This window comes from Scyliorhinus torazame, chromosome 10 (genome assembly GCF_047496885.1).
Source record: "Scyliorhinus torazame isolate Kashiwa2021f chromosome 10, sScyTor2.1, whole genome shotgun sequence".
Classification (NCBI taxonomy): domain Eukaryota; kingdom Metazoa; phylum Chordata; class Chondrichthyes; order Carcharhiniformes; family Scyliorhinidae; genus Scyliorhinus; species Scyliorhinus torazame.
The window spans coordinates 98,400,347-98,425,329 of NC_092716.1; the positions used below are offsets into that span (position 1 = coordinate 98,400,347).

General features: G+C 47.1%; 1 protein-coding gene across 1 annotated transcript in view; it reads right to left on the minus strand.

Moving 5' to 3' along the window:
* smpd3 (sphingomyelin phosphodiesterase 3) overlaps positions 1-24,983 on the minus strand; it is a 565,394-nt gene that overhangs the window by 358,433 nt on the left and 181,978 nt on the right. Inside the window, exon 2 of the mRNA XM_072518478.1 lies at positions 9,567-9,655. The gene's annotated coding sequence lies outside the window, so the exon portion shown is untranslated. The remainder of the gene's footprint in view (positions 1-9,566; positions 9,656-24,983) is intronic.

The window sequence follows — 24,983 nt, forward strand, 5'->3', positions numbered from 1 at the left end:
TGGCCCGCACAGGTGTGAATCTTGATCCTGCTGCCAGCAGGGGGCTGGAGCATAAGAAACGGGCACTGATCCTGTTTTCTCCCCGACGCTGGATTCTCAGCCTCACTGGGAACTCCACTACCGGCAGCGTAAGGCAGAAAATTTCACCCCTGGCCTCCCAGTTCACGACCAATGAGCCCAAAATATTCCCGCCTGTGTCTCTATTTTCCTCCCACAAGTCCCGAAAGACGTGCTTGTTAGGTGAATTGGACATTCTGAATTCTCCCTCTGTGAACCCAAACAGGTGCCGGAGTATGGCGACTAGGGGCTTTTCACAGTAACTTCATTGCAGTGTTAATGTAAGCCAACTTGTGACACTGATAAAGATTATTATTATTTATAAAGCCCTAGATTCTGTATGCCCTATTAACCAATTTGCTTTTGCCATTATCCCGCCAAAATGTATCATTTCACCCTTCTCTGCATTAAATTTCGGCTGTCCATTCCACGAGCCTGTCTATGTCCCCTTGAAGTCTATCACTATCTTCTTCACAGTTCACAATACTCCCAAGTTTTGTGTCATCCTAAAAATTTATAATTGCACATCCATGTCGTGATCATTAATATAGATCAAGAAAGCCATGATGTGGAGATGCCGACGTTGGACTGGGGTGGGCACAGTAAGATGTTTTACAACACCAGGTTAAAGTCCAACAGGTTTTTTGGAATTACTAGCTTTCGGAGCATAGCTACTTCATCAGGTGAGTGAAGTCCAGTTGGACTTTAACCTGGTGTTGTAAGACTTCATAGATCAAGAAAAGCAGTGGTCCTAATTCCTGCCCCTGGGGAATCCCACTGTGCACCTTCATCCAGTCTGAAAAATAACCGTTCACCAATACTCTTTGTTTCCCGTCACTGAGCCAACTCTATATCTATGCTCCCACTGTCACTTTTATCCAGTGGGTTTAACTTTGCTGACAAGCTTGTTATGTCGCACTTTATCAAACACCTTTTCAAAGTCCATGCACACCACATCCACTGCATTATCTTCATCAATCGTCTTTGTTACCTCATCTAAAAACTCAACCAAATAGGTTAAACATGCTTTTCTCCGAACAAGTTTGTGCTGACTTTCCTTATTTGATCAAAATGTGTCCAAATAACCATTAGTAACATAAATTAGAACAGCTACTGCAGCTTTGAAGGTACATGCCAGTTATATAATGCACCTTGATAGTAGAATAACATTTTTTTTATTCCTTCATGGGATGTGGACATCGCTGGCAGAGGCCATCCCTAATTGCCTTTGAACTGAGTGGCTAGCTAGGCCTTTTCAGGGGCATTTAAGAGTCAACCAACATTGCTGTGGATCTGGAGTCACATGAAGGCCAGGCCAAGATTTCCTTCCTCAAAGGACATCATTGTATGTTATGTGCTACACTGTTGTTGTCCTGATCAAAAAATGCTTTTGCTTACTCACTGTGAGCAAAGCCATGAAGAATAAGGTAGCGTTTTAAAAATCGAATGTCAAACAAAGACAGATTTCTCACTGGAATAACAGATTGACCTTTCATGCCAAGGGCCACTTTATTTCCACAGAGCTCAATAAACAGTTTGTCATAAAGCATTACATGGCGCATTAAGGGACAAATGGTACATTTAAAAGTTAGCTGCAAGAATGTTCTGACACTCACATGCTCAGAAAGATATTACAAATGTGTGTGCATCCTGTGGGATAGTATGATCACAATGGCATGGTTTACTTCCTGTAGGTGAAGCTCACATTCCAAAGCCAAATAATGACTGGCACAGATTGAGGACACTACAGGAAGAGGATGCAGCTGTTGAGGGAATCACCCTTAGTTCAATCATTCCCAAACTGCAGCTGTGTGGCTGTGTCGAAGTAAATAGCCCACAGTTAGAGTAATGAAAAACAAAGCCGGCATGTCTGAGCTTAATCCTGTGGCATGTAACGTTAACAGGACTTATCAGCTGAGTACCACTATTACAGGGAGTGAGAGTAGAATGTGATGCTGCCAACAGAAATTTCAACAAGTGGTTCATTACTGACAGCCGACCATCTGCTCTCTTCACTAGTGAAGGAATTTCTCTTCAGCTGCTAGTTCAACAACAGGGGAGATGGTGTGGAATCGAATCCCTACAGTGCAGATGGAGTCCATTCGGCCCATCAATTCCGCACGGACCCTTCAAAAGAGCATTCTACCCAGGTCCACTCTTGTCCACCCCGCTCTATCCCTATAACCCTGCCTAATCTGCACATCCCTGGACACTCATTTAGCATGGCCAATCCACCTAACCTGCATTTCGTTTCTCTGTGGGAGGAAACGGGAGCACCCGGAGGAAACCCACGCATACATGGGGAGAACATGCAAACTCCATACAGACAGTCACCCAAGGCCAGACTTGAACTCGGGTCCCTTTTTAAAAAAAATATATTTATTCAAATTTTTCAACAAATTTTCAACAGAACCACCCCCCCCCCCAACAAGAAGAAAGAAACAAGAACACAACAAACAGAAATTATACATTGGACTTCCCCAATATACAATAACCCCCCATATAACATTTGAAAACACAAAAAGGGAAAACCTCCCACCTTCACCCAAACGCCACCCCAAAAGAAACTCCCCCTCCCTCCCCACCTCCCCCGCCCCCCTCCCCACCTCCACCGCCCTTAGGCTGCTGCTGCTGCTGACCTCCTCCTAACGCTCCGCGAGATAGTCTAGGAACAGTTGCCACTGCCTGAGGAACCCTTGCACAGACCCTCGCAAGGCAAACTTTATCCTCTCCAGCTTGATGAACCCTGCCATGTCATTGATCCAAGCTTCCACACTGTCGTGTTGGGTGTTCCGATACACAAACGAACCAACATGGTTGTAGATGGTACAACTCTGTTTTATTATTCTTGATAACATCTATTGTATACTTCTGGCTGTGGTTCGTACTTTACCAGTTAACCTGTGGACCCAGCCCTAGCACTATCTTAGAGAGGCACTCAGCACATGGTGTATGTCTGAGTGGCACGCTGTGAGCTCTGTGCTCTGAGCTATCTCCTGCTGGAATGAGCGGGAACTGTGGTGTTCCCTGTTTTATAGTGCATGTGCTCTCATTGATGATTGGCTGTGATGTTGTGTGTATGTTGATTGGTCCGTCGATCTGTCCATCAGTGTGTGTGTGTGATTGCACCATGATATGTTAATATGGATATCATGACATCCCCCCTTTTCACAAGAATATGTGCCTATATGGTAATAAATATTGGTGTGCAGTGAGTGCAGCTGAATATGTGTGTGCAATATCTACAACATGTACATGAGGCTAAACTATATACATAGGAAGGTGTCAGGTGCAACATAGCAACGAGGTTGTACCACAAACAAAACAAGTGCAATCATCAAATATCGAAAGAGAACTCCTGGAACGACAAAAAGAGAAAAACATTAACGTTGTTGCCTAACAATTCAGTGAGTCCAATGTGCAAACAGGCTCGTAAGTCCAGCCTAGTAGGTGGGTGACGAATTCGGGTTGACCGCCTCAAGGGTGCGTCAGGATCCACCGGCTGAGGAATGGGCCTGGCCACGGGCGATAGAGGAACAGGCATAGTGGCAGGAAGCTCCACGAAGTCGACATCAGGGACAGCAGGAGGGCGTGGCACCGGTGCATGATCACGTAGCGAGCGCGGAAGCAGCCGAAGGGCCCGCCGATTACGCCGGCGAATGGAGCCATCAGGCATGCAAACCAGGAACGAGCGGGGAGCCACGCGGCGGAGAACTTTGGCAGTTGCCGACTAGCCACCCTCTGGTAGGTGTATGCGGACGTTGTCTCCAGGTGCCAGGGCAGGTTTGCCCGAGTGTCATGTGCCACCTTCTGCTGAGCACGCTGCTGTCGCATCCTTTGCAGTACTGGAGCATGGTCGGGTTTAGGAACATGAATGGACGGCACAGTGGGCCTGAGGGTGCGACCCATCAACAGCTGGGCTGGCGAGAGGCCCGTGGACAGTGGGGCCGAGCGGTAGGCCAGCAGGTCTAAACAGAAGTCAGATCCGGCATCAGCAGCCTTGCAGAGGAGCCGCTTCACGATATGGACGCCCTTTTCCGCCTTGCCATTTGACTGGGGATGCAGAGGGCTGGACGTCACATGTGTGAAGCCGTATGAAGCGGCAAAAGAAGACCATTCTTGGCTCGCAAAACAGGGCCCATTGTCCGACATGACGTTAAGCGGAATGCCATGGCGTGCAAAGGTTTCTTTACATGCTCTGATTACAGCTGATGATGTCAAATCGTGCAGGCATATGACCTCCGGATAATTTGAAAAATAGTCAATTGTGATGACGTAGTCCCTGCCGAGCGCATGAAAAAGGTCCACACCCACCTTTGCCCAGGGGGACGTTACCAACTCATGGGGCTGAAGCGTCTCAGGGGGTTGCGCCGGCTGAAACCTTTGGCAGGTGGGGCAGTTGAGCACCATGTTGGCGATGTCGTCGCTGATGCCCGGCCAGTATACAGCTTCTCGGGCCCTCCGCCTGCACTTCTCAACCCCGAGCTGGCCTTCGTGTAATTGTTCGAGGACCAGCCTGTGCATGCTGTGTGGAATCACAAACCGGTCCAACTTTAGGAGGACACCGTCAATGACGGCCAAGTCGGCCCGGACATTGTAGAATTGTGGTCACTGTCCTTTGAGCCACCCTTCCGTCATGTGGCGCATCGCACGTTGTAGAAGGGGGTCAGCCGCAGTCTCACGGCGAATGCAGGCCAGACTTGCATCAATTAGCTGGCAGATTGGCTGATGTGAAGGCCACATGCGCTTCGACCTGACAGACGAACCCCCCCGATTCGGGCGGTGTGCTCACTGCTCTGGACAGGGCATCCGCGATAATGAGGTTTCCAGCGATTTGGAGCGGCTGCGGCGGGCTGATGGTGTCCATGGTGCAGGATGGCGGATCTCTGAAGATATGCAGGTAGGTCTCACAGTTGCTGGGTTCCAATCCTGGTACTATGTCGTGTTGGGTGTTCCGCTATATAAACGAACCAACACGGTTGTAGATGGTACAACTCTGTTTTATTATTCTTGATAACATCTACTGTATACTTCTGGCTGTGGTTCGTACTTTACCAGTTAACCTGTGGACCCAGCCCTAGCACTATCTTAGAGAGGTACTCAGCACATGGTGTATGTCTGAGTGGCACGCTGTGAGCTCTGTGCTCTGAGCTATCTCCTGCTGGAATGAGCAGGAACTGTGGTGTTCCCTGTTTTATAGTGCGTGTGTTCTCACTGGTGATTGGCTGTGATGTTGCGTGTGTGTTGATTGGTCCGTCGATCTGTCCATCAGTGTGTGTGTGATTGCACCATCTTATGTTAATATGAATATCATGACACACACTAGGGGGCTTCACATCTTTCCATAGTAGCAAAATCCTCCGCCGGGCTACCAGGGACGCAAAGGCCAGAATACCGGCCTCTTTCGCTTCCTGCACTCCCGGCTCGTCCGATACCCCAAATAATGCTAATCCCCAGCTCGGCTTGACCCGGGCGTTCACCACCTTGGACATAGTCCTCGCAAAACCCCTCCAAAACCCATCCAGCGCCGGGCACGACCAGAACATATGGACGTGATTTGCCGGGCTCCCCGAGCACCTCCCACATCTGTCCTGCACCCCTTGAACTCGGGTCCCTGGCGCTGTGATGCAGCAGTGGTGGTGGGCTAGAGGCCCAGGTTTAATTCCCTGGTGGCATGCATTCAAATCCCACCACGGCAGCTGATGGAATTTGAATTCAATGAATAAATCTGGAATATAAAGTTAGTCTCAGTGATGGTGACCATGACAACTATCATTGATTGTCATAAAAACCCATCTGGTTCACTCGTATTCTTTAGGGAAGGAATCTGCCATCCTTACCTGGTCTGGCCTACATGTGACTCCAGACCCACAGTAACATGGTTGACCCTTAATTGTCCTCAGCTCAAGGGTAATTAGGGATGGGCAGCAAATGCTAGCCTTGCCAGCGATGCTCAAATCCCATGAAAGAATAAAGGAGGGCGCAATTTTATTTCCTGTCCGTTGTCAGTGAGAATGGCAACGCAGGCACAAAATCTCGCAAGAAAAATGGGCGCCCGATCTCTGTGGAGCCGACCATGCCAGCTCTATCAGGCCCCGATCCGGCCACAGTGATGGTGTAAACCACATCCCCTGAATTGTTTTCAGAGAGGCTCAAGATCTGGATTAAAAATTCGACTGTGCAGCTGGAGAGCTAAATACCAGATTTCGGTTGGAACCTGGCACTGAAAAATGTGGAAAGATTCTGCCTGGAATGTTCAGAGAGACCTTTTTGTTGACATGTTTGAATAAAGGATGTTGCAGCAGCTTGTCAATGTTGCAGGAATACTTGGATGGTCCACAGAATTTGTAACCACCACAGCTGCTCACACTGCGAGCCTTTCTTGCTTCAGGGAGAAGCCCTCGGAGGTTATTCAGCCCTATTTCAACTAGAACTTTGAAAGAAGGATTTCAGCCCCTGAGAGATATAACGATCAGTGTACAAACAACCCATTTCCTTCAAGAGGTATCCTGCTAATAATAGCACAATTGGCATCAGTTCACTCTCATTTCAATTGTAACTCTGTTGAAACCTGCAGCGAAGCACAAGAACGCTCTAATGTAGCTTATCCCAGTAGGAAAGTCCTCTGCCGGTTGCTGAACTATAAGAAACCACAGCAGTGTAACTGCTTTACATCTGCATCCCTAATATGGTTTCAGAGAGGGGAGCACCTCTCAATAGGACAATTGTAAGACATATTCACAAAGTAGTAGGGAAGATGGTGCATAGTGCAAACACATATCGATTTCACCCATTTTGACATGATTAGACACAAAACCAGTTACTATCAGATAGCGAACAGTGACTCTGAATTGGTTGGAAATTAATTCATTTGCATTGATTTGTCAGTACACCTTGAAAGGAAATAACTATGGATGGGGAAATCAGCGGTTATTATTGTCATTTGAAGTGTTTTCAGTTGTGCCTCAGTTGTCCAACATCTATACCTTGTTTACTAAGTCATGTAGGACGGAATTTTCCTTTACTAGCCCATCCCATAAATGAGGAGGTTTGACCTACCCCATTGTGTTACCACCTCGATTAATATTTCTCTCCCCACCTTACACACCCGTCACATGTAAATGTTTACAGTGGGACATTACCATTATCTCAAACTTTGTGTGGGCAGGGAAATTACCAAGGGTTAAGAGGACCCTGTTACAGAAACAGAGGCAGAAGGGGAGTTGGCATGGCCCAACCTGCTGCATTATTATTGGGCGGCGAACGAAGGAAAGACACGGAGAACCCAGTGGTACAGTCCACAGTAAAGGTCTTGAACCAGCTAAGGAGGATAGAAGGGATGTCGGTGTTGACGTCACTGTGCGAAAACCATGGATTCAAGCCGGGGGATGACAGACAGTCGTATAAGAAGTGGAGAGAAGTGGGGCTGGTCAGGGTAAGGGATCTGTATTTGGAAGAGAGGTTTGCCAGTGTAGAAGAACTGAAGGAAAGGGCAGAGCTCCCGACAGGAAGTGAGTTTAGGTACTTACAGGTAAGGGACTTCTCACGGAAGGTTTGGAAAGAGTTCCCCACGTTACCGAGATATGTCCTGTTGGAGTGATTGCTGCTTCCGGACGTGCAAGGGGAGGGCAGGATTAGAGACATGTATGCGTGCTGGGAGAGCAGGGAGGCGAGTAGATGATGAAGATTAAGGAGACGTGGGAGGGGGAGCTGAGAGGGGAGATAAACTGGAGACTATGGAGTGAGGCGCTAGGCAGGTAAACACAACTTCCTTGTGCACAAGGATAAGCCTGATACAGTTCAAGGTGGTACACAGGGTACATATGACTCGGGCGAGAATGAGTGGATGGGGAGTGGCAGACGAATGCGAGAAGTGTGGGCAAGGACCAGCGAATCACGTGCACAAATGTTCTGGGGGTGCGAGAAGTTGGAGAGATTCTAGGCGGGAGTGTTTACGGGCTAACAAAGATAGTGGGAGAGGAGGTTGGGTCGGTCTCTTTGGTAGCAATGTTGGGGATATCAGAGAAGCTGGATCTGATGGAGGGGAGGAAGGCCAATGTTGTAGCCTTCACCGCTCTGATTGCCCGGCGAAGGATCTTACTGGAATGGCGGTCGGTAACGCCGCCGGGGCTGGCGGCCTGACTGGGTGATTTACATGACTTTTTTGGCCGGAAATTATCAAATACAAATTGAGGGGTTCAGCGGAGTGCTTCGAGGCAAGGTGGAGGGTATTCGTGGCCATGTTTGAGGAGTTGTTCATCGTGGGGGGTGAAAAAGGGGAAAAATTTGTACGAACTGTATAATGATGTGTTGGAAAGTTTGCTCCCTGGATTATTTATGTTTTATAACCATTTATACAAGTTTGGAATAAAATACATTTGAAAGAAAAAGCCTACTTAACTATGCCTACGCCACATCAAACTGCCACCTGGCATCTACTGACCTCGCTGAGGAGACCCTAGCCAGGGATCCCCACAAATGGTGATCGGAGGACCACAGATGGTCGGATTCTTGCAGAGTGGCACCCTGGCACTGCTGGCGCCACCTGGGCACCTTGGCACTGCCAGCCTGGCACCTTAGGATAGCCACCGTGGACCCTTTTATGGTGAGTTTTGGAGTTTGGGGGTGCAGGGGTCGCATTGCGAGGTCGAGAGATCAGGGCACCATTTTAAAATGGCTCCCTGATCTCTTCCTGCACTGAGGAGATCCTCAGTGCAGGAAATGACGCTAAGTGTGGTCTCGGGGGGAAATTTCCTGCCGGGGGCCGAATAGCAACAAAGTGCCATTAGATAGCAGGTAGCACCTGGAATGGCCTTGCTAATCCTGCCCAGAGCGTACTCTACTTTTAAAAAATAAATCATGCCCATAATCTCCTTGAATGTTCTGCCGTTGCTATGATGGCTTTGGGCTCCAATGCCAAAGTGACAATATGAATTAGCCCTATGGTATCGCAAATGGGATTAGATCCCAACTGTATTTGGAAACTGAGATTAGATACCTAATGTGCCCATAAATTGAAATGAGCTCCCTATTGTATCTGTAAATTGGGATTAGATCTTTATGGTGGGCAGGATTCTCAGATCCGCCAGCCGCTTGTTTCTATGCCGTGCGCCGTTCGTTGGCAACGGGATTCTATCTTCCCGTCGATTGTCAATGGAATTTCCCATTGTAATCACCTCTACGCCACCGGGAAACCCGTTGGTGGGGCTGCGATGCCGGCAGGAAAATTGAATCGCAACGACTGGAGAATTCCGGCTAGTGTCTAGAAACTGCGATTGGAGTTCGACAGAATCCATCAATTTGGATAAATTCCCAGCTGCATCCATAAATTAGAATTCAATTTTACAATGTCTAGTAACTGGGATTAGATTCCCACAGTATCCACAACCTGGATTAATTCCCTACAGTTTATACACTCCTGGAATTAGATCTTCAAAATCTCTATAAATAAAGGATAGCTCCCTGAAATTATATGGAGAATTGCAAACTGATAATGAAAGTTAACTAACCTTTGACAAATGGTCACAACCACAGATGAGAATGTGGCTTTCCTGCAAGCTGCCAGTTCAGTGGTTGTCTTGTCTGCTCCAGCTTCACTCTGTAGAAACAAACGTGGTATTATTTTAACACTAACTTCTTGAACATTGAAGGGCCAGATTTGTGACTTAAACAAACATTTAAATTTTAAATTCAATATCTGCAAAGTAATTGCATATTTCTGATCAATCCCAAGCAAAGGAGACAGGACGAAACAGAAAAAGCCCCAAGTACAATCTCAAGTAAGAATTATTCTTGAGTGTTCAATAATAAAGCTTAGCACATATTCTAAAATAAATAAATTCAAAGGGAGAAAGTCAAACCATCACAGAAATTTATGACACAAGAGGTGGGAATTTGGTTAATCCTGCCTGTGCAAGTCAAAAAATAGCTTTCCAGTGTAATGGTCCTCCTGTTCATCCCTGTCTGTCCCTTGTTTTTCCTCTTACCTGGAATACCTGACTGCGAAATGCGCCCAGACTACCTTCCACGGGAATTCATTTCAGCCATTATCACGGCGGTCTACATCCTACCCCAGGCAGAAGAGAATAAGGCGCTGGATGAATTGTACACAGTTATAAATAACAATGAAACAGAACACCCGGAGGCCTTGTTCATTGTGGCCGGGGTCTTCAATAAGGTCAACCTCAAGAGTGTACTGCTAAAATTCCACCAACACATCTCCTGTCCCATCAGGGACTCTTGACCACTGCTACATAAAAATCAAGGGCGCCTACGGATCCACCCACCCACCGCACTTTGGAAAATCAGACCATAAGACGGTGCTCCTTCTCCCTGCATACAAGCAGAAACTTAAGCGAGATAATCCGGCTAAGAATGTCGTGCAGTGCTGGTCCGAGACACCAGAAGAGCTCCTACGTGACTGCTTGGAGTCAGTGGACTGGTCCATATTTAGAACATGCGACCAACCTAAACGGGTATGCCACCACCGTTACAGACTTGATCAGCAAAAGTGTAGACGACTGTGTGCCAGAGAAAGTAGTGCGTACGTTTCCCAACCGAAAACCATGGCTTAATCGGGAGATTGACTCCCTACTGATACAAGAAATCCAGGTATGACCTCCGCAAAATCATCAGGGATGCCAAGAGACAATATCAGGTTGTGGCAAGGCTTAAACAACACAACGGGCTATAAAGCGAAGCAGAGCAGAATCTCCGGCAGCAACGCACCCGTCCCCGATGAACTCAATGCATTCTATGCTCGGTTAGAGCAGGAAACCATCAGACCGCTGTCAACTGCCCCAGCAGCCCCAGACACACCCATACCCACCGTCACAACTTCCGAAGTCAGAAAGCCTTCTTGAGAGTGAACTCTCGGAAGGTGACGGGTCCTGACGGGGTCCCTGATTGTGCACTCAGATCCTGCGCGGACCAGCTAGCAGATGTGTTCACGGACATCTTCAACCTCGCCCGACTCCATTCTGAAGTCCCCACCTGCTCCAAGAAGACCACCATCATACCGGTGCCAAAGAAGAACCAGGCAACGTGCCTCAATGACTGCTGTCCGGTGGCCCTGACTTCAGTCGTAATGAAGTGCTTCGAGAGGTTGGGCATGAAGTGCATCACCTCCATACTCCCAGAATGCCTTGATCCACTGCAATTCTCATACCGCCGCATCTGGTCCACAGCAGACACCACCTCCCTGGCCCTACGCTCATCCCTGGAGCATCTTGACAACAAGGACTCCTGTTTATTGACTACAGCTTTGCCTTCAAAACCATAATCCCAGCCAAGCTCATATCAAAGCTCCAAAACCTAGTACTTGGCTCCTCACTCTGCAACTGGATCCTTGACGTTCTGACGCATAGACCACAATCAGCAAAGATAAACAACCACACTGCCTCCATGACAATCCTCAATACCAGGGCCCCACAAGGCTGTGTACTTAGCCCCCTAATATACTTTCTACATACACACGACTGCGTGGTAAAATTTGGCTCCAACTCAATCTACAAGTTTGCTGATGACACGACCGTAGTGGGTCAGATCTCGAACAACAGTGAGTCAGAATACAGGAGGGAGATAGAGAACCTAGTGGAGTAGTGTAATGACCACTATCTCTCCCTCAATGCCAGCAAAACTAAAGATCTGGTCATTGACTTCAGGAAGCAAAGTATCGTACTCACCCCTGTCTGCATCAACGGGGCTGAAGTGGAGATGGTTGACAGCTTCAAATTCCTAGGTGTGCACATCACCAACAATCTATCCTGGTCCACCCACGGCGACGCTACGACCAGGAAAGCATAACAGCGCTTATACAGGATCTGAGTGCACAGCGCTTATACTTTCTCATGAAACGAAGGAAATACGCCATGTCTACATTGAATATTACCAACTTTTACAGATGCACCATAGAAAGCATCCTATCTGGTTGCATCACAGCCTGGTATGGCAACTGCTTGGCCCAAGACCGTAAGAAACTGCAGAGTCATGAACACCGCCCAGTCCATCACACAAACCTGCCTCCCATCCATTGACTCTGTCTACACCTCTTGCTGCCTTGGGAAAGCGGGCAGCATAATCAAAGACTACTCCCACCCGGCTTATTCACTCTTCCAATTTCTTCCATCGGGCAGAGATGCAAAAGTCTGAGAACACGCACGAACAGACTCAAAGACAGCTTCTTCCCCGCTGTTACCAGACTCCTAAACAACCCTCTTATGTACCGATCTGATCTATTCGCACATCTTCTTAACTGAGTAGCACTGCACTCCTGTATTCTTCACCCAACACCTGTGTCTGTTTATTTATATTATGTATTTTATGTTTGCCCTATGTATTTTCTTTTAATGTACAAATGATCTGTAAGCAGAACAATACTTTTCACTGTACCTGGGTATACGTGACAATAAACAAATCCAATTCAATTAATTTCTGTTATTCGACGATTTCAATTTTTGTACCTGGACAGTTAATTGATCTATGCCTTTAGGATGGACTTCACTTTTCATTTTTTTAAAAAGAACCTCCAGCAGGTTGTGATGTTTGATCTGACATCAATGGTGACATATCTTGATGGACTTGGCTTTCAGCCAATGGACCATTTCAGATTACCAGGGCTTATCAATGAATCTATGCTGATTGGTGCTGACCATTTTGGAATGCTCCCTCCTCTGCGAGACTATGTTTCCAATTTTGAACTCAGAGCTGAAGGAGGCTCTTTGAGTTTCTCTCTCCCTGAAAGGGTAAACCTCTCAGACACCCAATCGGAGACTACTTCCTCCTCAGTAAAGATGGCGGGCATACCAGTGAGACTGGAAACCAAGTGAGAGTAACACTCAGGCTGAGACAGCTCTCATTGGTTGGAGGACAGACAAAGAAAATCTTAAGGATATCCAGATAAACCACCAGCTGAAAGCAGGGTCAGTAGTTTATAAACCCTTTTAAAATGGCTGCTGGTCATTCTGGTGGAGTTGGAAACAAATACAAATTACACAGGCCTGAGGCTGTTCATTTGAATGAAGGCTCAGGTTGATAAAAGTTAAAGCGACTCCCCAGAGGAACCTTTGCAGCCTGGGGGTTCTGACTGAATGGTCCTGACAGAAGATCCTTGTTAGCGATCCAACCGGAGGTTCGAATCACTCCGCGTCCTGGGAGGACAGCCTGCTGTTACAGTGACTTCAACGTCCGAAGCCAGGACCCTCATCTTCCATTCCATATTAATCCTCTTATTATTTTTGCCCCTGCCCCTCCCTCTGTGTGTGTCTGACTTGTGTATGTTTGAGGGTGGGACTGTGAAAGGGGGGAGTAATAGATTAGCTAGCTGTTATTCTTCATAATTATTGCATGTCTTAGCTGTATTTTTGTTATAAATAAAATTGTTGTTTTTCACTTACAAATCTGGTGCCTGTAAGTCATTGAAGCAGTCAAGGGCTAAAGATCCCAGAAATGTTTTGTGAATTATTGATTAATTTGCTTGTGTTGGGACTCTGGGTTGTGCGTGGCTAGAATTGACTGCGTACTGTGGCCCCGTAGGTTATAGCACCTCAAATGCTTATCCAAATATTTTTTAATGCAATGTAATGAGTGTGTCAGCCTCTACCACCCTTTCAGGCAGTGAATTCCATACCCCACCACCCTGGGTGAAAATGTTAGTTCTCAATTCTCTTCTAATCCTTCTACCAATTACTTTAAATCTATTTCCCTTGGTTATTTACTTCTCTGCTAGGGGAAATAGATCCTTCCTATCCACTTTATGGGTGGGATTTTTCAGCCACGCCTGCCTGGCGACCGGAAATTCCCGCCCGAGGCCAACAGACCTTTACATGGTCCCCGTCCCACCCATGGCGATTTTGCGGCAGCCACAGCTAAAAAATCCAGCCCTATATATTTTATACACCTCAATTAAATTTCTTTCAACTTTCTTTGTTTCAAAGAAAATAATGGCAGCCTTTCTAATCTTGCCTCATACCATAAAATAAATTCTCCATACTGTGAAGTCTGCTCTGTACCAGTTCAAATATGATAACATCCTTCCTGTTATGTAATGATCAGATCATAGAATTTACAGTGCAGAAGGAGGCCATTCGGCCCATCGAGTCTGCACCGGCTCTTGGAAAGAGCACCTTACCCAAGGCCAACACCGCCACCCTATCCCCATAACCCAGTAACCCCACCCAACACTAAGGGCAATTTTGGACACTAAGGGCAATTTATCATGGCCAATCCACCTAACCTGCACATCTTTGGACTGTGGGAGGAAACCGGAGCACCCGGAGGAAACCCACGCACGCACGGGGAGGATGTGCAGACTCCGCACAGACAGTGACCCAAGCCGGAATCGAACCTGGGACCCTGGAGCTGTGAAGCAATTGTGCTATCCACAAGGCTACCGTGCTGCCCACGGTATCTGTATACCGTACATTAGATATGCCCTAACTGGTGTTGTACAGCTCTATCATAACCTCCCTTTTCTCATATTCTATGATGTGAATGCATCCCACATGACTTCTTAAGCACCTTATCTATCTGTAATGCCACTTTCAGGGATTTGTGAACATCCACTCCAAGTCCTTCTGTTCGTCTACACTTCTCAGTATCCTACCATTAATTGTATATTCCCTATGTCCTCCACAAATGCATTACTTCCACCCGTATCCAATTTGAATATCATTTGCTACTTTTCTGCCCACTTAACCATTCCTTGATATATTGAGATATACCATGAAAACAGAGGATCGAGTACTGAAGGCTGCATAACCCCGATGGAAACAGCATTCCAGTCACAAACATACCCACTGACCCTTTCCTTCCTGCGCCAATAAGCTAACTTTGGATCCAACTTGCCACTTTTCCTTGGAATCTATGAGCTTCTATTTCTGGCCAGTGTGCCACTTGTAAGGAGGTTTGCAAAAATCCATGTAGACTATGTACTACCCTCATAAACCTTCCTTGTTAAAAGAAAAAAAATCAGTCTTTAGTCAACATAACGGTCCCTTAACAAATTCACGGTGACTGTCTTTAAGTAACCTGTGCCTTTCTAAACAATGATTTATACAGATCCTCAGAATTTTTCCAATAATTTGTCCCCACAAATGTTTGTTATGGGCCAGGGTTTAGAAAATTCCAAAGTATATCATGGAGTTCATCTGACCTACAACTGTTTATTGATTTTGGTTACGATGAGCACAAGAGCCTTCCTTTCAGTGACACAGAGGTCTTAGGCGCTTTTCATTAAAAAACAAGCTTTATTCTACGAATTTAGTTAACATTTGTATAACCACACACATGCAAGATTTTTTTATCAACTACAAACATAAATACCCCACACAATCGATTTATAACCCTTAATGACTCCCCCTTAACTGTTCCAATTTAATAACAAGATCCAAATAAAAAAACAGAACCCCCTTTTCAAAGGTGTGGCCCAGCATATGGCACTCCTACTGGTATAAGACTTGGTATGGATACTCTTGTTTCATTTCCCAAACAGCAGGTTTGAATTACTTCCAGAAAGCAGTTATCTCTTTTAAGTTATCAAGTAGTCTGGAAACAGCTTTTAAAATGAAGATAGAGAGACACTTCTTTTTAACTTGTGCGGAACAAAACAGTTCAAACGCAAAGCGAAAGTAAAACCAACTCCCAGAGCCACAACCCAGCTCCACCTGCACAATGACATCACTGAAGCTATATGATAAGACAAAAACATTTCTTAAAGGGACACTCACATGGCAGGCTAGATTGACTGGCCTGCAATTACTTGGTCTATCCCTTCTTCTCTTTATAAGCGGTCCATCAGTACCAGACCAATAGGCACAGACGATTGGAAGTGTTTGTAAGAGTTCCAGAAAATGGTTGTCAGAGTTCCCATTATTTTCTCCATCGCTTCTCTTAACAGTTAGGGATACATTTCATCTGGGACTGGCAAGTTATCTACTTTAAAAATGCGAAATCCTTAATATTCCCTCTATGTTCATCCAATTCAATGTTTCATGCTCTTTCTCCTTAACTATAGTGTCTGCATCATCCCCCTCTTTTGTGAAATATTCATTAAGTAGCATGTCCACATTTTCCACCTCCAAATATAGGTTCACTTTTGGCTTCTAATAGACCCTGCTGTTTCCTCAGTTTATCCTCTTGCTTTTTATGTATTTATGAAACATCTTTGAGTCTGATGGCTCCATTTGGTGGAGACAGCATTTCCTAGGGCAGCACAGTAGCATAGTGGTTAGCACTATGGCTTCACAGCGCCAAGGTCCCAGGTTCGATTCCCTGCTTGTGTCACTGTCTGTGTGGAGTCTACACATTCTCCCTTTGTCTGTGTGGGTTTCCTCCGGGTGCTCCGGTTTCCTCCCACAAGTCCCAAAAGAGGATATTAGGTAATTTGGACATTATGAATTCTCCCTCTGTGTACCCGAAACCGGAATGTGGTGACTCGGGGCTTTTCACAGTAACTTCATTGCAGTGTTAATGTAAGCCTACTTGTGACAATAACGATTATTATTATATATAAATGTCCCACTCTATTCCTGGCCAGCCTGGATAGGCAATTTTAGCCATGCTGCAGTAGGAATGCTATAATTGGCCTCCACTGAGGTTAAAGGAAAGCAAATTAATCAGTGGTACTTCTCCAGTAACCCTGTTGGAATGTGCATACGTGGGCCCCAAGTGAGGGGAGGATTGTGTTCAGTCGCAAGGCCTTTGATGTTCAATAACTTATGAACACCCAGCATCAAGGCTCAGTTACAAATAATGGATGATATACTTATGGATGACTAACAAGCAATCAAATAGTTCAGGAGGTATTGAGAACATTGACAAAGAAAACTATTAACCTAAACCCTATTATGTCTCTGTTCATTCACTGCCAATGACCAACCGCACTAAAGAGAGGACCCAAACACTTCAGAGTTCATTTCAATGGTTGATATCAATTTATTTTTTCCCTGGAGCAGCTAATTCTTCAAATTGAAAAAAAAATCATAAGAGGCTGGAGGAGTGGGCAGTGTAAGACCCTCGAGGAGCAGCAGTAGCTGATATGAAGGGCAATATAAAGGTTAAAGTCTCTAAGGTCTTCCATTACTCTCATGCATTGTACTGCACACTGACACCTGTTGCACTGAGACATACTCAACAGTCTGCTCACATCTTATTCAAAAGCAAACTACTACTGATGCAGAAATCTGAAATTAAAAAGAGAAAATGCTGGAAATACTGAGCAGATCTAACAGCATTTATGGAGAGAGAAATATTTTTGGTCTGGATTTTCACCGAATCGAGTTGACTCATGAATCCTTTTAAAATGGCGGGCAGATTCCGATTCCAGGATTCCTGGCCTCATTTCCAGGCTGATCGCATTTTCGGAATGCCTTTAAAGGATACAGGCTGTTTCCTGTCAGAAGCCCACGTCAAGCACTTCTGGCCTGGTTGACTCTGTTGCGGAGATAGGCATCCCTTATTCCTAGTGGAAGCAGGGACGATAGGGACATTTAAGGGGCATCTTGACAAATATATGAATAGGATGGGAATAGAAGGATACGGACCCAGGAAGTGTAGAAGATTGTAGTTTAGTCGGGCAGTATGGTCGGCACGGGCTTGGAGGGCCGAAGGGCCTGTTCCTGTGCTGTACATTTCTTTGTTCTTTGTTCTTTGTCCTCAATTTTCATGGAGTTGGACCAGGTTTTTAATGATCGTGGTACACAGCCCCTTAGGGGTATACACGATGGTACCTTTAAAAGGTAAGTTCAAAAGGTCCTCCGCATGCGCCTGAGCAAACGTACACCCCAATGCACCCCCTCAGGCAATTCATGCCAGACTCTGGACCCTCATCCACCTCCTCATGCTCCCTATGCCAGGCTCTACCCATCCATCCTACCCTCTGTCCCCTTGCACCTCCATTGCAGAATATTCCTTTCCACACACCCCTTCATGCTCCCAATGCCAGTCTTTGCCCTTCCATTCATCCCCATGACCCCTCATGCTAACATAGAACATAGAACATAGAAAATACAGCACAGAACAAGCCCTTCAGCCCACGATGTTGTGCCGAACCTTTGTCCTAGATTAAGAACAAATCAATCTACACCCTAACATTCTACTGTAATCCATGTACCTATCCAATAGCCGCTTGAAGGTCCCTAATGTTTCCGACTCAACTACTTCCACAGGCAGTGCATTCCATGCCCCCACTACTCTCTGGGTAAAGAACCTACCTCTGACATCCTCCCTATATCTTCCACCATTCACCTTAAATTTATGTCCCCTTGTAATGGTTTGTTCCACCCGAGGAAAAAGTCTCTGACTGTCTACTCTATCTATTCCCCTTATCATCTTATAAATCTCTATCATCGTCCCTCATCCTTCTCTGTTCTAATGAGAAAAGGCCTAGCACCCTCAACCTTTCCTCATAAGACCTACTCTCCATTCCAGGCAACATCCTGGTAAATCTCCTTTGCACCTTTTCCAAAGCTTCCACATCCTTCCTAAAATGAGGTGACCAGAACTGCACACAGTACTCCAAATGTGGTCTGACCAAGGTTTTGGACAGCTGCATCATCACCTCACGGCTCTTAAATTCAATCCCTCTGCGAATGAACGCTAGCACACCATAGGCCTTCTGCACAGTTCTATCCACTTGAGTGGCAATTTTCAAAGATCTATGAACATAGACCCCAAGATCTCTCTGCTCCTCCACATTGCCAAGAACCCTACCGTTAACCCTGTATTCCGCATTCATATTTGTCCTTCAAAAATGGACAACCTCACACTTTTCAGAGTTAAACTCCATCTGCCACTTCTCAGCCCAGCTCTGCATCCTATCTATGTCTCTTTGCAGCCGACAACAGCTCTCCTCACTATCCACAACTCCACCAATCTTCGTATTGTCTGCAAATTTACTGACCCACCCTTCAATTCCCTCAGCCAAGTCATTCATGAAAATCACAAACAGCAGAGGACCCAGAACTGATCCCTGCGGTACGCCACTGATAACTGGGCTCCAGGCTGAATATTTGTCAGCCGCCACCACTCTCTGACTTCTATCGGTTAGCCAGTTCGTTATCCAACTGGCCAAATTCCCCACTATCCCATGCCTCCTTACTTTCTGCATAAGCCTACCATGGGGAACCTTATCAAATGCCTTACTAAAATCCATGTACACTACATCCAGTGTTTTACCTTCATCCACGTGCTTGGTCACCTCCTCAAAGAATTCAATAAGACTTGTGAGGCAAGACCTACCCCTCACAAATCTGTTCTGACTATCCTTAATCAAGCAGTGTCTTTCCAGATGCTCAGAAATCCTATCACTCAGTACCCTTTCCATTACTTTGCCTACCACCGAAGTAAGACTAACTGGCCTGTAATTTCCAGGGTTATCCCTATTCCCTTTTTTTGAACAGGGGCACGACATTCGCCACTCTCCAATCCCCTGGTACCACCCCTGTTGACAGTGAGGACGAAAAGATCATTGCCAACAGCTCTGCAATTTCATCTCTTGCTTCCCATAGAATTCTTGGATATATTCCGTCAGGCCCGGGGGACTTGTCTATCCTCAAGTTTTTCAAAATGCCCAACACATCTTCCTTCCTAACAAGTATCTCCTCGAGCTTACCAGTCTGTTTCACACTGTCCTCTCTAACAATATGGCCCCTCTCATTGGTAAATACAGAAGAAAAGTACTCGTTCAAGACCTCTCCTATCTCTTCAGACTCAATACACAATCTCCCGCTACTGTCCTTGATCGAATCTATCCTCGCTCTAGTCATTCTCATATTTCTCACATATGTGTAAAAGGCCTTGGGGTTTTCCTTGATCCTACCTGCCAAAGATTTTTCATGCACTCTCTTAGCTCTCCTAATCCCTTTCTTCAGTTCCCTCCTGGCTATCTTGTATCCCTCCAGCACCCTGTCTGAACCTTGTTTCCTCAGCCTTACATAAGTATCCTTCTTCCTCTTAACAAGACATTGAACCTCTCTTGTCAACCATGGTTCCCTCACTCGACCATCTCTTCCCTGCCTGACAGGGATATACATATCAAGGACACGTAGTATCTGTTCCTTGAACAAGTTCCACATTTCAATTGTGTCCTTCCCTGACAGCCTATGTTCCCAACTTATGCACTTCAGTTCTTGTCTGATAGCATCATATTTACCCTTCCCCCAATTGTAAACCATGCCCTGTTGCACGTACCTCTCCCTCTCCTTGATTAAAGTGAATGTCACAGAATTGTGGTCACTATCTCCAAAATGCTCCCCCACTAACAAATCTATCACTTGCCCTGGTTCATTACCAAGTACCAAATCCAATATGGCCTCCCCTCTGGTCGGACAACATACATACTGTGTTAGAAAAGCTTCCTGGACACACTGCACAAACACCACCCCATCCAAACTATTTGATCTAAAGAATTTCCACTCCATATTTGGGAAGTTGAAGTCACCCATGACTACTACCCTGTGACTTCTGCACCTTTCCAAAGTCTGTTTCCCAATCTGTTCCTCCACATCTCTGCTGCTATTGGGGGGCCTATAGAAAACTACAACAAGGTGACTGCTCCTTTCCTATTTCTGACTTCAACCCATAGTACCTCAGTAGGCAGATCTTCCTCGAACTGCCTTTCTGCAGCTGTTATACTATCTCTAATTAACAATGCCACTACCACCCCCCCCCCCACCTCTTTTACCACCCTCCCTAATCTTATTGAAACATCTATAACCAGGAACCTCCAACAACAATTTCTGCCCCTCTTCTATCCAAGTTTCCGTGATGGCCACCACATCGTAGTCCTAAGTACCGATCCATGCCTTAAGTTCACCCACCTTATTCCTGATGCTTCTTGCGTTGAATTATACACACTTCAACCCATCTCCGTGCCTGCAAGTACTCTCCTTTGTCAGTGTTACCTTCCCCACTGCCTCACTACATGCTTTGGCGTCCTGAACATCGGCTACCTTAGTTGCTGGACTACAAATCCGGTTTCCATTACCCTGCCAAATTAGTTTAAACCCACCTGAAGAGTACTAGAAAACCTCCCTCCCAGGATATTGGTGCCCCTCTGGTTCAGATGCAACCCGTCCTGCTTGTACAGGTCCCACCTTCCCCAGAATGTGCTCCAATTATCCAAATACCTGAAGCCCTCCCTCCTACACCATTCCTGCAGCCACGTGTTCAACTGCACTCTCTCCCTATTCCTAGCCTCGCTATCACGTGGCACCGGCAACAAACCAGAGATGACAACTCTGTCTGTCCTGGCTTTTAACTTCCAGGCTAACTCCCTAAACTCCTTTATTACATCCACACCCCTTTCCCTATCTACGTCGTTGGCTCCCCCTCCCCCTTAAGGATCCTGAAGACACGATCCGAGACATCATGGACCCTGGCACCCAGGAGGCAACAAACCATCCGAGAGTCTCGCCCGTGCCCACAGAACCGCCTGTCTGTACCTCTAACTATTGAGTCCCCTATAGCTAGTGCTCTCCTAATCTCCCCCCTTCCCTTCTGAGCCCCAGAGCCGGACCTCGTGCCAGAGACCTGGTCACTGCAGCCTACCCTTGCTAGGTAATCCCCCCCAACAATATCCAAAGCAATATACTTATTATTGAGAGGAACAACCATAGGCGATCCCTGCACTGACTGCTTCCTCCTCTTCCCATCTCTAACTGTTACCCAGCTACCTTTGTTCTCAGGTGTAACCAGGTCCCTGTAGCCGCTATCTGTCACCCCCTCAGCTTTCCGAATGATCCTCAGTTCATCCAGCTCCAGCTCCAGTTCCCTAACACGGTCTGTGAGGAGATGGAGATGGCTGCGCTTCCCGCAAGTGAAGTCAGCAAGGACACCGGTGGTCTCCCTTACCTCAAACATTCTGCAGGAGGAACATTCCACTGCCCTAGCTGCCATCACCTCTACTTAGTCTCCCAGTAAAAAAGGAAAAAAAAGTAAATAGCTGACCTGTTCACAGCACTGAGTCTTTTTTTTTTAGGTTAGAGGAGGAGGGAGGGTGGGAGACACTACACGTGTAGTGTCTCGGGTTTCCTCACCGTTCAAATTTATTGGGTAATACAACCTTCCCAGGTCTCCCCACGGCCGACTTCCGGTTTCCTGCTCCGAAAAAGTAAGTTTAAAATCAAAAGTAAGTTAAAAATCAAAAACTCAGCTTACCTTCCAGCTCCCCCTCCAAAAATCGCTCCCCTCTCTGCCCGCTCAGCAGGTCTGGCAGCATCTGTAGGGAGATTTCTCTTTCGTTTCAGATTTCAGCATCCGCAGTAATTTGCTTTTACCCCTCATGCTAATCTCTGACACTTGCATGCTGAATGACCCACTCTACATATTCTAGAACCAATGAACATCACAGTGTAGAGAGAGTAATGTCAAAAAAATGTACTCCATCAATAAATTTTCCCCTATGAAATAAGTGGCACGATCTACCGGCCACTTCCCACTGGAATCGTAACTGGACATGGCTGGGAAATTCTAGAAGAGGCCTCCCCCGGGCTTCCTGACAGCTGTACGGCAGATCTCGTGAGGCGTCGCAATTACATTTTATGTCCCGCCCACATTTTATTCCGTATGGTGACACAAATGGCGCAGGTCTGCATAGTATGGAACTTTTTAACAGTTTTGAGGAAGGGTTTATGCCTGAAAGGTCCATGGATACTGTCTGACTTGCTGAATGTCTACAGGCCTCTCTTTCTTTTTCAGATTTCCAGCGCCAACAGTATTTTACATTTTGCAACTCAAATATTTTGGACATGGATGCCTTTACGCACATCTGGTGCTTGATCAGTGATGCACGATCAATTACACAAAGACGAGAGTTGAATGCAACTGAGGCTTTATTACACTAAGATGTGTGGCCTCCTACAGTAGCTGGCGAAATGGCTGCTGGATGGGGAGCACACATATTTATACTCCGCCTACTGGGCGGAGCCAGCAGGCAGGGAACTCATGAATGAGGATCCTCTGTCGCTGTGGACGTAGGCGGGGAAGCCGAACAGAGCGAAGATGGTGTTGAGGGCTTTGATGATGGTGGCAGATATCATATCAGGGCATGGGATGGCGAAGGGGAATCTCGAGTACTCATCGACCACACTGAGGAAGTACGTGTTACGGTTGGTGGAGGGGAGGGGCCCTTTGAAGTCCACGCTGAGGCATTCAAAGGGGCGGGAGGCCTTCACCAGGCGCGCACGGTCTGGCCGGTAGAAGTGCGGTTTGCACTCCGCACAGACCTGGCAGTTGCTGGTCATTGCCCTGACTTCCTCGACGGAGTAGGGCAGATTGCGGGCCTTGATGAAGTGGTACAAACATGTGACTCCCGGGTGACAAAGGTTGTCGTGCAGAGTCCGGAGTCGGTCCACCTGTGCGCTGGCACATGTACCTCAGGATAGGGCATCGGGGGGCTCGTTGAGCTTACCGGGGTGACACAAAATCTCGTAGTTGTAGGTGGAGAGCTCGATCCTCCACCTCAAGATTTTATCGTTTTTGATCTTGCCCCACTGTGTGTTGTTAAACATGAAAGCTACCGACCGTTGGTCAGTGAGGAGAGTGCATCTCCTGCCGGCCAGGTAATGCCTCCAAAGCTGCACAACTTCAATGATGGCTTGGGCCTCTTTTTCGACGGAGGAGTGCCGAATTTCAGAGGCATGAAGGGTTTGTGAAAAGAATGCCACGGGCCTGCCTGCCTGGTTGAGGGTGGCGGCCAGAGCGATGTCTGATGCATCGCTCTTGACTTGGAAGGGGAGCATCTCGTCGACTGCGTGCATCGTGGCCTTGGCAATGTCGGCCTTAATACGGTTGAAGGCCTGGTGAGCCTCGGCCGTTAGGGGAAAAAGAGTGGATTGGATGAGTGGGCGGGCCTTGTCCGCATAATTTGGGACCCACTGGGCGTAGTAAGAAAAGAACCCCAAGCAACGTTTGAGGGCCTTGGGGCAGTGGGGCAGGAGGAATTCCATGAGGGGGCGCATGCGGTCGGGATCGGGCCCAGAACTCCGTTTTGGCCCACATAGCCGAGGATGGCTAAGCGGTTCGTGCTGAACACAGACTTCTCCTTGTTGTAAGTGAGGTTGAGGAGAGTGGCGGTGCGGAGAAATTTGGCAAGGTTTGCGTCATGGTCCTGCTGATCGTGGCCGCAGATGGTGACATTGTCAAAGTACAGGAAAGTGGCCCGCAGTCCGTACCGGTCGACCATTCGGTCCATTTCCCGTTGGAAAACCGAGACCCCGTTGGTGACACCAAAAGGCACCCTGAGAAAGTGGTAAAGGCGACCATCTGCCTCGAAGACAGTGTATGGGTGGTCCGCCTTACGGATGGGGAGCTGGTGGTAGGCGGATTTAAAGTCTACAGTTGAGAAGACCCGGTACTGTGCAATCTGATTGACCATATCAGATATGCGTGGGAGGCGGTACGCGTCGAGCTGCATGTACCGATTGATGGTCTGGCTGTAGTCCACGACCATTCTGTGTTTCTCCCCAGTTTTCACCACTACCACTTGGGCTCTCCAGGGGCTGTTGCTGGCCTCGATGATGCCTTCCCGAAGCAGTCGCTGGACTTCGGACCTGATGAAGGTCCTGTCCTGGGCGCTGTACCATCTGCTCCTGGTGGTGACGGGTTTGCAATCTGGGGTTAAGTTTGCAAATAGGGAAGGTGGGTCGACCTTTAGGGTCGCGAGGCCGCATGCAGTAATGGGTGGTAGGGGCTCGCCGAATTTCAATGTTAGGCTCTGGAGGTTGCACTAGAAGTCCAGGCCGAGTAGTAAGGCAGCGCAGAGGTTGAGGAGGATGTAGAGACGGAAGCCGGTAAACTCCACACCCTGGCCAGTGAGAGTGGCTATGCAGTACCCCCGGATCGCCACGGAGTGGGACCCGGAGGCCAGGGAGATTCTCTGATTGGCGGGGTGTACGGCGAGCGAGCAGCGCCTTACAGTATCGGGATGA